This window comes from Oncorhynchus mykiss, chromosome 1 (genome assembly GCF_057628025.1).
Source record: "Oncorhynchus mykiss isolate SJ-2025 chromosome 1, ASM5762802v1, whole genome shotgun sequence".
Taxonomy (NCBI): Eukaryota; Metazoa; Chordata; class Actinopteri; order Salmoniformes; family Salmonidae; genus Oncorhynchus; species Oncorhynchus mykiss.
In genome coordinates this window covers 12,495,388-12,510,104 of record NC_143022.1, presented here as the reverse complement: position 1 = coordinate 12,510,104, position 14,717 = coordinate 12,495,388, and positions in this window count along the sequence as shown.

Genomic DNA, 14,717 nt, shown 5'->3' with positions numbered 1-14,717 from the left:
GGCTCCATTTTAACAAACCTAACGCAATTGATAATCTTAGTGCTATATATAAATATGGGCACAGTAGCTGGCAATGGCGCGAAAGGACTGGGTTTAGATGCTAGTTGTACAGTGCCTTGCAAAAGTATTCCTCCCCCTTGGCGTTTTCCCTTTTTTGTTGCATTACAACCTGTAATTTAAATAGATTTTTATTTGGATTTCATGTAATGGACATACACTTTGACACATCCAACAACAGAGTTACACACGGAATAAACAAAACATAGTCAATAATACAGTAGAACAAAATAAAACAGTCTATATACAGTGAGTGCAAATAAGATAAGGGGGTTGAGGCAGTAAATAGGCCTAACAATATAGCAATTAAACACTGGAATGGTAGATGTGCAGAAGATGAATGTGCAAGTAGAGATACTGGGGTGCAAAGGAGCAAGATAAATAAATACAGTATGGGGATGAGGTAGGTAGATAGATGGGCTGTTTACAGATGGGCTATGCACAGGTGCAGTGATCTGTGAGCTGCTCTGACAGCTGGTGCTTAAAGCTAATGAGGGAGATATGAGTCTCCGCTTCAGAGATTTTTGCAGTTCGTTCCAGTCATTGGCAGCAGAGAACTGGAAGGAAAGACGACCAAAGGAAGAATTGGCTTGGGGGTGACCAATGAGATACTGTATATCTGCTGGAGCGTGTGCTACGAGTGGGTGGTAATATGGTGACCACTTAGCTGAGATAAGGTGGGGCTTTACCTAGCAGAGACTTGTAGATAACCTGTAGCCAGTGGATTTGGCGACGAGTATGAAGCGAGGGCCAAACAACGAGAGCGTACAGGTCGCAATGTGGGTAGTGTATGGTGCTTTGGTGACAAAACAGATGGCACTGTGATCGACTGCATCCAGTTTGTTGAGTAGAGTGTTGGAGCCTATTTTATAGATGACATCACCGAAGTCGAGGATCGTAAGATCGTCAGTTTTACGAGGGTATGTTTGGCTGCATGAGTGAAGGATGCTTTGTTGCGATATAGGAAGCAAGTTCTAGATTTAATTGTGTATTGGAGATGCTTAATGTGAGTCTGTAAGGAGAGTTTACAGTCTAACCAGACACCTAGGTATTTGTAGTTGTCCACGTATCCCAAGTCAGAGCCGTCCAGAGTAGTGATGCTGGACGGGCGAGCAGGTGCGGGCAGTGATCGGTTGAAGAGCATGCATTTAGTTTTACTTGCGCTTAAAACCTCTTTGGGCTGCAATCCCGTTAATGGGATGATATGACAACAGCCAGTGAAAGTGCAGGGCGCCAAATTCAAAACAACAGAAATCTTATAATTAAAATTCCTCAAACATACATGTATCTCATACCGCTTTAACTGTATTCTTGTTGTTAATCCCACTACAGTGTCCAATTTCAAAAAGGCTTTACGGTTGAAAGCACCACAAACGATTATGTTAGGTCACCACCAAGCCACAGAAAAACACAGCCATTTTCCCAGCCAAAGAGAGGAGTCACAAAAAGCACAAATAGAGATGAAATGAATCACTAACCTTTGATGACCTTCATCAGATGACACTCATACGACTTCATGTTACACAATACATGTATGTTTTGTTTGATAAAGTTCATATTTATATAAAAAAATCTGAGTTTACATTGGCGCTAGTTCCAAAAACATCCAGTGATTTTGCATAGCCACATCGATTCAACAGAAATACTCATCATAAATGTAGATGATGATACAAGTTATACACATGGAATTATAGATATACCTGTCCTTTATGCAACTTCTGTGTCAGATTTCAAAAACACTTTACGGAAAAAGCAAACCATGCAATAATCTGAGACGGCGCTCAGAACAATCAAGTCAAATTAGCCGCCATGTTGTAGTCAACATAAACCATAAATGACATGCACAATTTTCCCTTACCTTTGATCTTCATCAGAATGCACTCCCAGGAATCCCAGGTCCATAATAAATGCTTGATGTGTTCGATAATGTCTGTTATTTATGTCCAATTAGCTACTTTTGTTAGCGCGTTTGGTATACATATCCAAACGCTCGTTCTGATCAGCGTTACGTCAGACAAAAACTTCAAAAAGTGATATTACGGGTCGAAGAAACATTTAAAACTAGGTACAGAATCAATCATTAGGATGTTTTTATCATTAATCTTCAATAAAGTTCCAACCGGAGTATTCCTTTGTGTCTTGAGGAGCCATGGAACGCAGGTTGCTATCATGTGAAATGCACATGACCAGGAAATGGCTGACTGCCAGACACCTGATTCATTCAAATTTCTATAGACGGTTGACATCTAGTGGAAGCCCTAGGAAGTGCAACTTCATTAACCTTTCTAGGGTACGTGGGACGCGAGCGTCCCATCTGGCCAACATCCAGTGAGATTGCAGAGTGCCAAATTCAAATACAGAAATGCTCATTATAAAAATTCAGAAAACAAAACATATTTTACATAGGTTTAAAGATTAACTTATTGTTAAACCAACCAGTGTCGTTACGTTTGGTGTTTGCCAAAATGCATGTGGGAGACTCCCCAAACATATTGTCAGATTCAGCTTTTTGGCCATCAAGGAAAACGCTTTGTCTGGTGCAAAAACAACACCTCTCATCACCCTGAGAATACCATCCATGGTGGTGGCAGAATCATGCTGTGGGGATGTTTTTCATCAGCAGGGACTTTGAAACTGGTCAGAATTGAAGGAATGATGGATGGTGCAAAATACAGGGAAATTCTTGACGGAAACTTGTTTCAGACGTCCCGAGATTTGAGACTGGGACGGAGGTTCACCTTCCAGCAGGACAATGACCCTAAGCATACTGCTAAAGCAACACTTGAGTGGTTTAAGGGGAAACATTTAAATGTCTTGGAATGCCCTAGTCAAAGCCCAGACCTCAATCCAATTGAGAAGCTGTGGTATGACTTAAAGATTACCCTACACCAGCGGAACCCATCCAACTTGAAGGAGCTGGAGCAATTTTGCCTTGAAGAATGGTAAAAAATCCCAGTGGCTAGATGTGCCAAGCTTATAGAGACATACCCCAAGAGACTTGCAACTGTAATTGCTTCAAAAGGTGGCTCTACAAAGTATTGACTTTGGGGGGGCGAATAGTTACGGTCAAGATTTCTTTTTTTTTGGTCTTATTTCTTGTTTGTTTCACTATAAAAAATATTTTGCATCTTCAAAGTGGCAGGCATGTTGTGTAAATCCAATGATACAAACCCCCCAAAAATCAATTTTAATAAAATAGGAAGAATGCCAAGGGGGTGAATACTTTCACAAGCCACTAACTTTAGCTACCTGCAGATTCACAATAAAATATATTTTGCATCTTCAAAGTGGTAGGCATGTTGTGTAAATCAAATGATACAAACCCCCGAAATCTATTTGAATTCCAAGTTGTAAGGCAACAAAATAAGAAATGCCAAGGGGGGTGAATACTTTCGCAAGCCACTGTAGGTGTGTCGAGGCTTGACCAATCAGAATGGGCTCCATGGATAAATATGTGGTTGCTTCAAGTACACTCTTTTGTATTATGTTGTCATCAACTCCAATTCAAATGTTAGTCCGTTGTGGCCTTGTTTGTTAAATAACAAAATGTATCTATGCAATCCACATTATAAGAAGCCTAATTACATGGCTAGAATATATTCACAATGCATTCGCACTGATACAGGGGCTAGGCTAGTCTCGCATTGCCATACCTCCAAAATCATGAAATTGTCACGCCTCCCTTGGAGTTCTGGAGAATTTAGTATTGCAAAAATGTTTTGGGAGGATGGAGGTAAGGCTGTGTGGAGAGAGGGGTGGTGGTGGGGGGTACGGCTATGTGTGGAGAGAGGGGTGGTGGTGGGGGGTACGGCTATGTGTGGAGAGAGGGGTGGTGGTGGGGGGTACGGCTATGTGTGGAGAGAGGGGTGGTGGTGGGGGGGTACGGCTATGTGTGGAGAGAGGGGTGGTGGTGGGGGGGTACGGCTATGTGTGGAGAGAGGGGTGGTGGGGGGGGGATACGGCTATGTGTGGAGAGAGGGGTGAGGGGTTACAGCTGTGTGGAGAGAGGGGTGGTGGGGGGGGGGTACGGCTATGTGTGGAGAGAGGGGTGGTGGGGGGGGGTACGGCTATGTGTGGAGAGAGGGGTGGTGGTGGGGGGTACGGCTATGTGTGGAGAGAGGGGTGGTGGGGGGGGGGGTTACGGCTGTGTGGAGAGAGGGGTGGTGGGGGGGGTACGGCTATGTGTGGAGAGAGGGGTGGTGGGGGGGGGGTTACGGCTATGTGTGGAGAGAGGGGTGGTGGTGGGGGGGTACGGCTATGTGTGGAGAGAGGGGTGGTGGTGGGGGGGTACGGCTATGTGTGGAGAGAGGGGTGGTGGTGGGGGGGTACGGCTATGTGTGGAGAGAGGGGTGGTGGTGGGGGGGTACGGCTATGTGTGGAGAGAGGGGTGGTGGTGGGGGGGTACGGCTATGTGTGGAGAGAGGGGTGGTGGGGGGGGGGTTACGGCTGTGTGGAGAGAGGGGTGGTGGGGGGGGGGTACGGCTATGTGTGGAGAGAGGGGTGGTGGTGGGGGGTACGGCTATGTGTGGAGAGAGGGGTGGTGGTGGGGGGGTACGGCTATGTGTGGAGAGAGGGGTGGTGGGGGGGGGGGGTTTACGGCTGTGTGGAGAGAGGGGTGGTGGGGGGGGGTACGGCTATGTGTGGAGAGAGGGGTGGTGGGGGGGGGGTTACGGCTGTGTGGAGAGAGGGTTGGGGGGGATTGGAGGTATGGCTATACGTGAAGGAGGAGTGGGGGGGTTACGGCTGTGTGGAGAGAGGGGTGGTGGGGGGGGTACGGCTATGTGTGGAGAGAGGGGTGGTGGTGGGGGGTACGGCTATGTGTGGAGAGAGGAGTGGTGGTGGGGGGGTACGGCTATGTGTGGAGAGAGGGGTGGTGGGGGGGGGGGGTACGGCTGTGTGGAGAGAGGGGTGGTGGGGGGGGTACGGCTATGTGTGGAGAGAGGGGTGGTGGGGGGGGGTTACGGCTGTGTGGAGAGAGGGTTGGGGGGGATTGGAGGTATGGCTATACGTGAAGGAGGAGTGGGGGGGTTGCAGCTATGTGGGATGGGGGGCATGCGGGATGGGAGCTATGTGGGATGGGGGGGCATTTTTTTGTGTGTACATGTTAATTGTCCTGGTATTATTTAACTTGTTAAACAAGTGTCTGATGTGTGAAACCCGCTTCTTATTTAATCAGTTGTGTTTTTTTGTGTATTAGTATACATCACTTTAAAACAATTATGTTGGAACTTCTCTTAAAATGACACTCCTTTAATAAATGAACACAAAGGCCACAGTCTACCTTCAATGTGACAATGTTGTCATTGAACCACAATTATTTATTCCTTTATTATGACAAGTAATGCATATTTTCTTGATTTTATACCATTTCCTGTAACGGAGTAAGGTACAAGGGAAGAAGGCTGCTTTTTCGGATGTGCTGCGGTCACTCCTACCAGTTCCAGTATTGGCCATCACAGCTACAGCTTCCTGTGCTACAAGGAAGAGCATAACGAAGCAGCAATGAGTTGAGGTGGTGAAAAGACCTGACAGGGATAACATCAGACTGGCCACGAAGAAGGTGTTGTCTGACCCTCTAGAGACGTTTTCTTGGTTGCTCACAAGAGTTGGAGTCAAACGGGCCTGAGACCACAAGGACTGTCATATACTGTAAGAAAATTGGAACACCGTTCTTTGCTGTACAACAAGGTTTTCAGCTTTTCCTTGGGGAGAAATCTGCATCCAGCAGGAGCAGAGGATATACTGGAAAACATACTTTTTGACGTTTACCACTCAGACACCCCAGCACATAAAACGTGAGAGATGAGTCATCTAATCTCAGAGTTGTGATGGCTACTTCAGCACAGAGAACGGGGCTAGACTTTAAGTTTGTCCATCAGGTAGTCAACTATGGACCACCTCAAGACTTTGACTCCTACATGCAGGCGTATGGAAGAACGCGGAGGTACTCAAGATGTCATAAAAATAAAAAGAATGCACCCCCCTCCCCAAAGTAAGGTAAGTTGACTGAACACGTTCTCATTTGCAGCAACGACCTGGGGAATAGTTACAGGGGAGAGGAGGGGGATGAATGAGCCAATTGTAAACTGGGGATTATTAGGTGACCGTGATGGTTTGAGGGCCAGATTGGGAAAATTCCCAGATTGGGAATAACACGATAAGTGCCATGGGATCTTTAATGACCTCAAATCAGGACACCTGTTTAACGTCCCATCCGAAAGACGGCACCCTACACAGTGTCCCAATCACTGCCCTGGGGCATTGGGATATTTTTTTTTAGACCAGAGGAAAGAGAGCCTCCTCCTGGCCCTCCAACACCACTTCCAGCAGCATCTGATCTCCCATCCAGGGACTGACCAACACCAACCCTGCTTTGCTTCAGAAGCAAGCCAGCAGTGGTATGCAGGGTGGTATGCTGCTGGCAAACGTATTAACTTTACACAACTTTCAAAATAGAAAAGGTGTGGGCTGTCCCCCGAGTGTTGGCCCAGAGAATTTAAAAGGCTATAGCAGTTTTGTTACTAGTCTTGCACGGTGTTGAAATCACAGACCATAAAATGTATTTGTATATAAGGTTTCTGTCACTGGTGTAGAGGAGTCCGGCAGGAGGCAGTCGCAGGTTTAGAACTACTGAACTTATTAAAAGCACCATAGATCAAAGCGGGACTAAACCCAAACACTGTTGTGCTCCAAAAAAATCTTCATAAACCAAGACACAGGGTGAACTCAAAGTGCAACATATAAAGTACTCAGAAAACAGTAGGAGAGATTCCTCTCAGGAAAACAAGTAACATTGCTAAAGACAAACGGCACAGGGAGTGTGTATATACAGTGACAGAGTGGGGATTGGAACCAGGTGTGCGTAATGATGACGTGACAAGTCCGGGGTTGATGAGTGAAGGGCCAGCAGTTGGTTCGGCAGCAGCTAGAAAGCCGGCGATGCCGAACGCCTGAGCTGGCCAGGAGGGTGAGCCAAAGCAAAGGCTGGTGTCTTTGCGAGGCGGGGCGACAACCCTGGAGACGCAGTGCGGGTCGGTCTAGACGATGCCTGTGTATGTGAGAACGGTCCAGGACATTCAAAGAAAAGGCTGGTGTCTTTGCGAGAAGGGGCGACAACCCTGGAGATGCAGTGCGGGTCGGTCTAGACGATGCCTGTGTATGTGAGAACGGTCCAGGACATTCAAAGCAAAGGCTGGTGTCTTTGCGAGGCGGGGCGACAACCCTGGAGATGCAGTGCGGGTCGGTCTAGACGATGCCTGTGTATGTGAGAACGGTCCAGGACATCCAAAGCCAAGGCTGGTGTGACAGTTTCAGACAGCACCGACAGGAAGAATGTTAACATGTATATAACATTGTTAATAAAAGTAATTACACAAATAAATTCAACAAAGAATGTAATGTTACAAAAGCAAATGCATATTGTTTTTTGTCTACGTTGTCATTGGTTACAGTACTATGTCTACTTTCCCCTTTCTTACATTACTTCCCTTTCTTACTTCATTTAAGGTAACCATTTCCAACTGTCACTGTTTGTGCCTCTGTCAGCTTGCCAAACAAGCAGAAAGTTTGTTCTTCTCACAATGTAAGTTCAGTTTGTGGTTGCTGATCCAGAACACTAGTTCCTCATAGTCCAATTTTGTGCAACAGGTGTATTTGGAAGTTCTGGATGCTTCGGTAGAACCTGCCAGGTGTCCAAGCAAACACCTTCTGATCAAGAAGCACACTTACTATACATGGTTGATGTTCCTCAGATGTACTTGCTATTGAGTGCTTTCCAGACTCTGACTTCAGCTCACAGTCTTTATCAAATGGCTGTAATGAGGTCTGTCTGCTCACCAATGGTCCTGTTGAGTTTCTGTGCAATGTCAAACTGGACATGGGCCTCTTGATGTTGGATGAGATCTTTTGTGAGGCGGACATGGTGTTCACAGTTTTTGCATCAAATAGTCTGGGACGATTACTCCTTCCCATAGAGTAGGTGCAAGCAGAAAATAATGGATTAGCAAAGGGGGACAACTAAGAGGGGGCAGAGGGGGACGTGTGATGGAGAAGTCGGGCTAGTGGAGGAGCTCTCTGTCTGGGAAGAACGGTGGAGCGGTAAAGAGAGCATCACAGCTTGAGTATTTCTGTGATGTAATCATGCCGGAGAATCTGGCCGCCGTTAGCATGTAATCTGTGTTCTTAGCACACCTGCCAGTGTGATCCATGACTCCTGGCCCTGCGGAGGCACGCGGAACAAAGCACAAATATAGCAGGCTCGCTGCACCTCACATACATCCTCCACACCTCTCCCTCACTTTCTACTCGTGCAATTATCACTTTTGCTTTGTGTGTTAAAATGATGCCTAGGAATGCTGGAAGTAGGCCCTATGCACACTGCACACACAAAAGTGATCTTACCCACAGTAAAGTCTGATGCATTTGACAAGTTTTCCAAAATATGCTCAAATGATAGTGTTGAGCATTCCCAATTCAATCTAAATTGTTCCCAAACAGAGGTAGCCTACAGTAGTTGTATAATTCAACCAGTTATTTCCCCACTTTTTTTTCCAGTTAATCTCAGACCTTGCACTAACGTTTCCAACTGCACTACTGACCTGTCAGGAGGTACACCGTCAATACTTATAGGGGAGAGTGTGGTAAGTAAAATCCATGAATGTCTAATTACTGTGCAGTTGATATCTATAGGATACAGCGAGGTTTATATTTTGTTCTTTGTATCTGGTGTTAGTGTGTAGCCTCAGCTTAGGGCCCAACTGTAGCATGCCAAATACACACCAACTGACAATACACACCAACTGACAATACACACCAACTGCCAATACACACCAACTGACAAACACACCAACTGACAAATACACACCAACTGACAAATACACACCAACTAACAAACACACCAGCTGCCAAATACACACCAGCTGCCAAATACACACCAGCTGCCAAATACACACCAGCTGCCAAATACACACCAGCTGCCAAATACACACCAGCTGCCAATACACACCAGCTGCCAAATATACACCAGCTGCCAAATACACACCAACTGCCAAATACACACCAACTGCCAAATACACACCAACTGCCAAATACTTTAGGAAACTTGGGCAGAAAAAGTTAACGTCGATCCAATGAGGTCGAAATGGACAATGTTGGGGTCGAATTAAATAAGAGAAAAGCTGCAAAATGGTGAGCTGAAAATAATAAGTAGGTCAGGACAGTAGTCGAATGTTTGGGAAAGATTTGGTGAAGTGGTAAAAGAGGACGATAGCAGGTTATGTTATGTGTGATGATTGTAAGGCGATATACAAATTCGTCAGTCACAAGACGGGGACTCCAAATGGCACGTCAAGGGAACAGTACTGTTCAGATGGGTTAGCCTAAATGGAATAGTAGACTAACTGAAATCTGGACACTGACTGTAAGTCTATAACCTCTCACATAGCCTGATATAATATTAAGTATTTCTTGCAGTAAAATTATGCACCAAATGTACATTTTGACTCATATATTATTTCTTTCTTTCAGCATCTTGAGAGAATGAATGCGAGGTTAGGGACCATCTATAAATGTGCTATCTTTATCAGCATCATTAAAGATGATAGTATTTCAACCACAAAATATAAATCCAAGCCGAACAGAAATCGTATCAAAAACATGTTTGGTCGTTATATCGGCTTTTCATTTCCTTAAAACTAGTAAAACTGATGTAATTTCGGAAATTTTGCACAGAAAATCTTTCTAGTTTCAAAAAAATGTTTTTGCATTTTCTACCCAGTCCCTAAACATATTTGCTGTGTGAGAGAAGCAGAGATGAAATAGGAAGAGAAAACAAACTTTACTGACATCAGCTAGATTGAAGCATTCCTTCTATCAATGTATGATATTTTTCTGGTGAGCAAGAGTTTATTTAGTCTTCTAGGGCAACAAGTAATGACAGAAGAGAAGCTGCATGCATACCTATATAATTATAAGGAAGTTTCCTAACAAAAATGCCAGAAATTATCAGAAACATAGTCCTATCTAAAAAAGGCCTGTCAAAAAATAATTCCACCATCTCTGACTGTACGGCACATTTTCTATATTTGCAGGTCAGGTAAGGGACTCAGAATTGAGCTTTTCACATATAGCGGTTGTGGATGGGTTATTGGAAGTTGCGGGTGGGTAAGGGTGAGCAAACAGCTGACCTCTGCATCACTATATCACATCCTACTACCTAGGATGTTCTCCAAAGTGGTTTTGGAAATCTGTCACTGTTGTGCTGCTCGTTGCTGCCCACCATTAAGTCTTCAGAAGCATGCTGTAGACACCTCCCTCCTGAGAGCACTATTGATTGCCTCGCCTGAAAAAACCCTAGCAACCAAGTGTTGTTCAAGGTGCCTGTTGCCAAGCCCCTGCTCTCTCTCTCAAGCCTTGATGCATCTCCTTACTCTATTGATATGGAGATAAATCTATCTACCTTATATCCCATTAGAAAAGCTGTTTTACCATGCTTTCAGAAGGTATTCACACCACTTGACTTTTTCCACATTTTGTTGTGTTACGAAGTGGGGTTAAAATGGATTGAATTGTCATGTTTTGTAAACGATGTACACAAAAAACTGGAAAAGTGGAAGAATTTTTTACTTTTTGTTTATGGAAAATAAAACACTATTGAATCTTGATTAGATAAGTATTCAACCCCCTGAGTCAACAAATGTTACAATTAACTTGGCAGCGATTATAGCTGTGAGTCTTTCTGTGTAAGACTATGAACTTTGCTCACACTAAGATTGTACAATATTTGCCCATTTATTCTTAAAAAAATGATTCAAGCTTTGTCAAGTTAGTTGTTAATCATAGCTGGACAGACATTTTCAAGCCATAGATTTTCAAGCCTATTTCAGTTAACTGTAATTAGGCCCCTCTGCAACATTTAGTGTTGTCTTTGGTAAGCAACTCCAGTGTATATTTGGCCTTGTGTTTTAGGTAATTGTCCTGCTGAAAGGTGAAAACAGACTGAACCAAGTTTTGCTCTAGGATTTTGCCTGTGTTTAAGCTCTATGCTGTTTCTTTTGATCCTTAAACTCCCTAGTCCCTTCCGATGACAAGCAGTTGCGGTGCGTGGGTAAAATCACGGGGGATGCAGTTACATGCAATTACAGCATGGTAAAGCAAGTTAATGTTTCCAATGTTTTTGGTCTACTAAACAACTATTGATTTAGAACCATGGAGAGTTACCGCAAGTCGCAAAGCAAACAAGAGCTGTCTCCACTATTCCAGCACCATTTCAACTTCAACATTTCAACATCATCAAATCACCTATGCTTAGTCTAATACAGTGACAACTAAAAGATACCAAAAACATTTTAACATAAGCTAAATATGATGTAGCTGTCCATGGCTCTGATTTGTGCATGTGTGTGTGCGCGTGTGTGTGTGCGCGTGTGTGTGTGTGTGTGTGTGCGCGCGTATTCGTGCAAGTAGTACTCACCCTACTTGTAGACAAACGCCAATGCCATTCTCACATCATGTCGATGAAATGGTCTATGACTCTGTCATTCAGTACACGCTTTTAGTTTTGTTGTCCTAGGGTACCTGGCTAAAATGCTTACTCGCTAGCCTAACTTCCTTTCATGGGCAACGATGAGCCAGCTAGTTAAAAGTGGCCCACTACATCTAACTTACATCCACTCAGTCCAGGGGCACAATGTAAGAATTTATGGTTAGATCAGAATCGCTGTTATAATCATTGGCCAGTACGGAGAATTGTGAGTAAAACTACAAGTCCAAATCTCTATCTCTATCTCCATCCTCCATCCATGGCTAATTTAAGAAAGAGACAATTTTAGCTAGCTAGCCACCAGAGGACAACGACACAATGTTTTTTCTATCAATGACATTTTGATGTGATGTGATTGGTGTGAAGTCAAATCCAAACGGGCTTCTCTTGACACTTGTTTTTGGTGTGCCAGGACCATTTACAGTTGAGCTCACTCAGTTTAGCTCAACGCTGATTTGCTATTATTCATACTTTTTTATCAAGGGAGGCCAAATGCTTGCTGGCTTCCCTTGCATTCAATGCTACAGGCGGCAACAATGTCATACTCTTTATGACCAGGCAGCATCAGATGGCCTACACATACAGAGACAGAGGGCCGTTTCGCTCGCTTGGATGCTTTCTCCGGTAAGAGATACATTCAGCCTCTTGCGAAATGACGTAAAATTATGAAACACAGAAACACAGAGAAACACAGAGAGACAAGCATACCCATAAACTAATGCAGCCACCACCATGCTTGGAAATATGAAGAGTTGTACTCAGTGACGTGTTTGCGTTGGATTTGCAATAAACATAATGCTTTGTATTCAGAAAAAAAAGTACATTTCTTTGCCACATTTATTGCAGTATTACATTAGTTCCATGTTGCAAACAGGAAGCATGTTTTGGATTTTTATTTTATTTTGTACATGTTACCTTTTCAGTCCGTCAATTATGTTAGTATTTTGGACTAACTACAATGTTGTTGATCGATCCTCAGTTATCTCCTATCACAGCCATTACACTCTGTAACTGTTTTGGGTTTATGGTGAAATCCCTGAGCAGTTTCCTTCCTCTCCGGTAACTGAGTTAGTAAGGGCCCTTGTATCTTTGTAGTGACTGGGTGTGTTGATGCACCATCAAATGTGGAATAAATAACTGCACAATGCTCAAAGGGCTATTCAATGTCTGCTTCTTTTATTTTTTTGCATCCACCAATAGGTTCCCTTTTTTGCGAATCCTTGGAAAACCTCCCTGGTCTTTGTGGTTGAAACTGTGCTTGAAATTCACTGCCAGACTGATCATACAGATAATTGTATGTGTTGGGTACAGAGATGATGTGGTAGTCATTTAAAAATCATGTTAAACACCATTATTGCACACAGAGTGAGTCCTTGCAATTTGTGACTTGTTAAGCACATTTTTAATCCTAAACTTATTTAGGCGTATTTAGGCTTGCCATAACAAAAAGGTTGAATACTTATTGACTCAGCTTTTCATCTTTCATTCATTTGTTAACATTTCTAAAAACGTAATTCCACTTTGACATTATGGGGTATTGTGTGTTGATCAGTGACACAACATCTCAATTTAATCAATTTTAAATTCGGGCTGTAAAACAAAAATAAAGTGGAACAAGTCAAGCGGTGTGAATAGTTTCTCAAAGCCCTTTATATCATGCAGTACATGTGTTGCACCAGTGAATCTTAGTCATCTTTGGCTGTTACTTTAATCAAACAGTCATCTCATATGGGCTTGATGGTTATTTCTTCGGATTGCGCACACATCCGCACCCAGATCAATTTATAGGCACACAAACACACGCAAACACACAGGCACACACAACACGCACGCACACAAATTGATATGAGCAACGTTGCATGAAGCCGAAAACAGCCTATACTCTCTCTCATTTCCATTTTCTTCATCAACGTAAAGTCCCGGTTCTAGATTCATCTCTGTGTTTTACAACCAGTGATTATGCTTCATAGCATAATGAGCCTACTGAGATTCAGCACAGATCATGTGGAAGCGTCCTCTGTACACTCCTAGAAACAGGTGTACGGTTACGGTTAGGGTAACGTTTAGGGTACAGTATTGTTCCCGGGGGTACAAAATGGGCTTTGATGTGGATGTGGTCGGTCTGACTCATGGACTGCTGCATCCTAGCTGTCAGAAAGCTCCGTACTGAGAGGAAAAACATTTGTACAGCCTCTCTCCCACCCTTCTCTTCTCTCTTTTACCAGGCCTGACATGCATTACTGAGGCCTTGGGCCAAAGCCTCAGATCACAGAGAAGGCCCATTGACTGTACAATATCTTCACTTGCTATTGATGAAATTAGGTTGATGAGAGAGATGAGGCTGGGCTACGATTGAGAGTGGGATTGTCACAGTCGCACCTTCAGTTATTACCCAATGCAAAGTAAGCTTATTCAAATGTATACCATGTATTTAGTGGCAAACAACTTCCTTTGGGTTCCATTTGGTTGGCTTCAGACTCTAGACCCCTCACCTCTGGACCTGGAAGTCCCACTGCTTGTTTTCATTGTTCTCATCTAACCAGGGACTGATGTAGACCTGGCACACCAGGTGGGTGATTCCCCTCTAACCAGGGACTGATGTAGACCTGGCACACCAGATACTTCCGGCGCCGACAGAGATGGCCGCCTCGCTTCGCGTTCCTAGGAAACTATGCAGTTTTTTGTTTTTTTACGTGTTATTTCTTACATTAGTACCCCAGGTCATCTTAGGTTTCATTACATACAGTCGAGAAGAACTACTGAATATAAGATCAGCGTCAACTCACCATCAGTACGACCAAGAATATGTTTTTCGCGACGCGGATCCTGTGTTCTGCCTTACAAACAGGACAACGGAGCGGATCCCATGCAGCGACCCAAAAAACGACTCCGAAAAAGAGGGAAACGAGGCGGTCTTCTGGTCAGACTCCGGAGATGGGCACACCGTGCACCACTCCCTAGCATTCTTCTTGCCAATGTCCAGTCTCTTGACAACAAGGTTGATGAAATCCGAGCAAGGGTAGCATTCCAGAGGGACATCAGAGACTGTAACGTTCTTTGCTTCACGGAAACGTGGCTCACTGGAGAGACGCTATCCGAGGCGGTGCAGCCAACGGGTTTC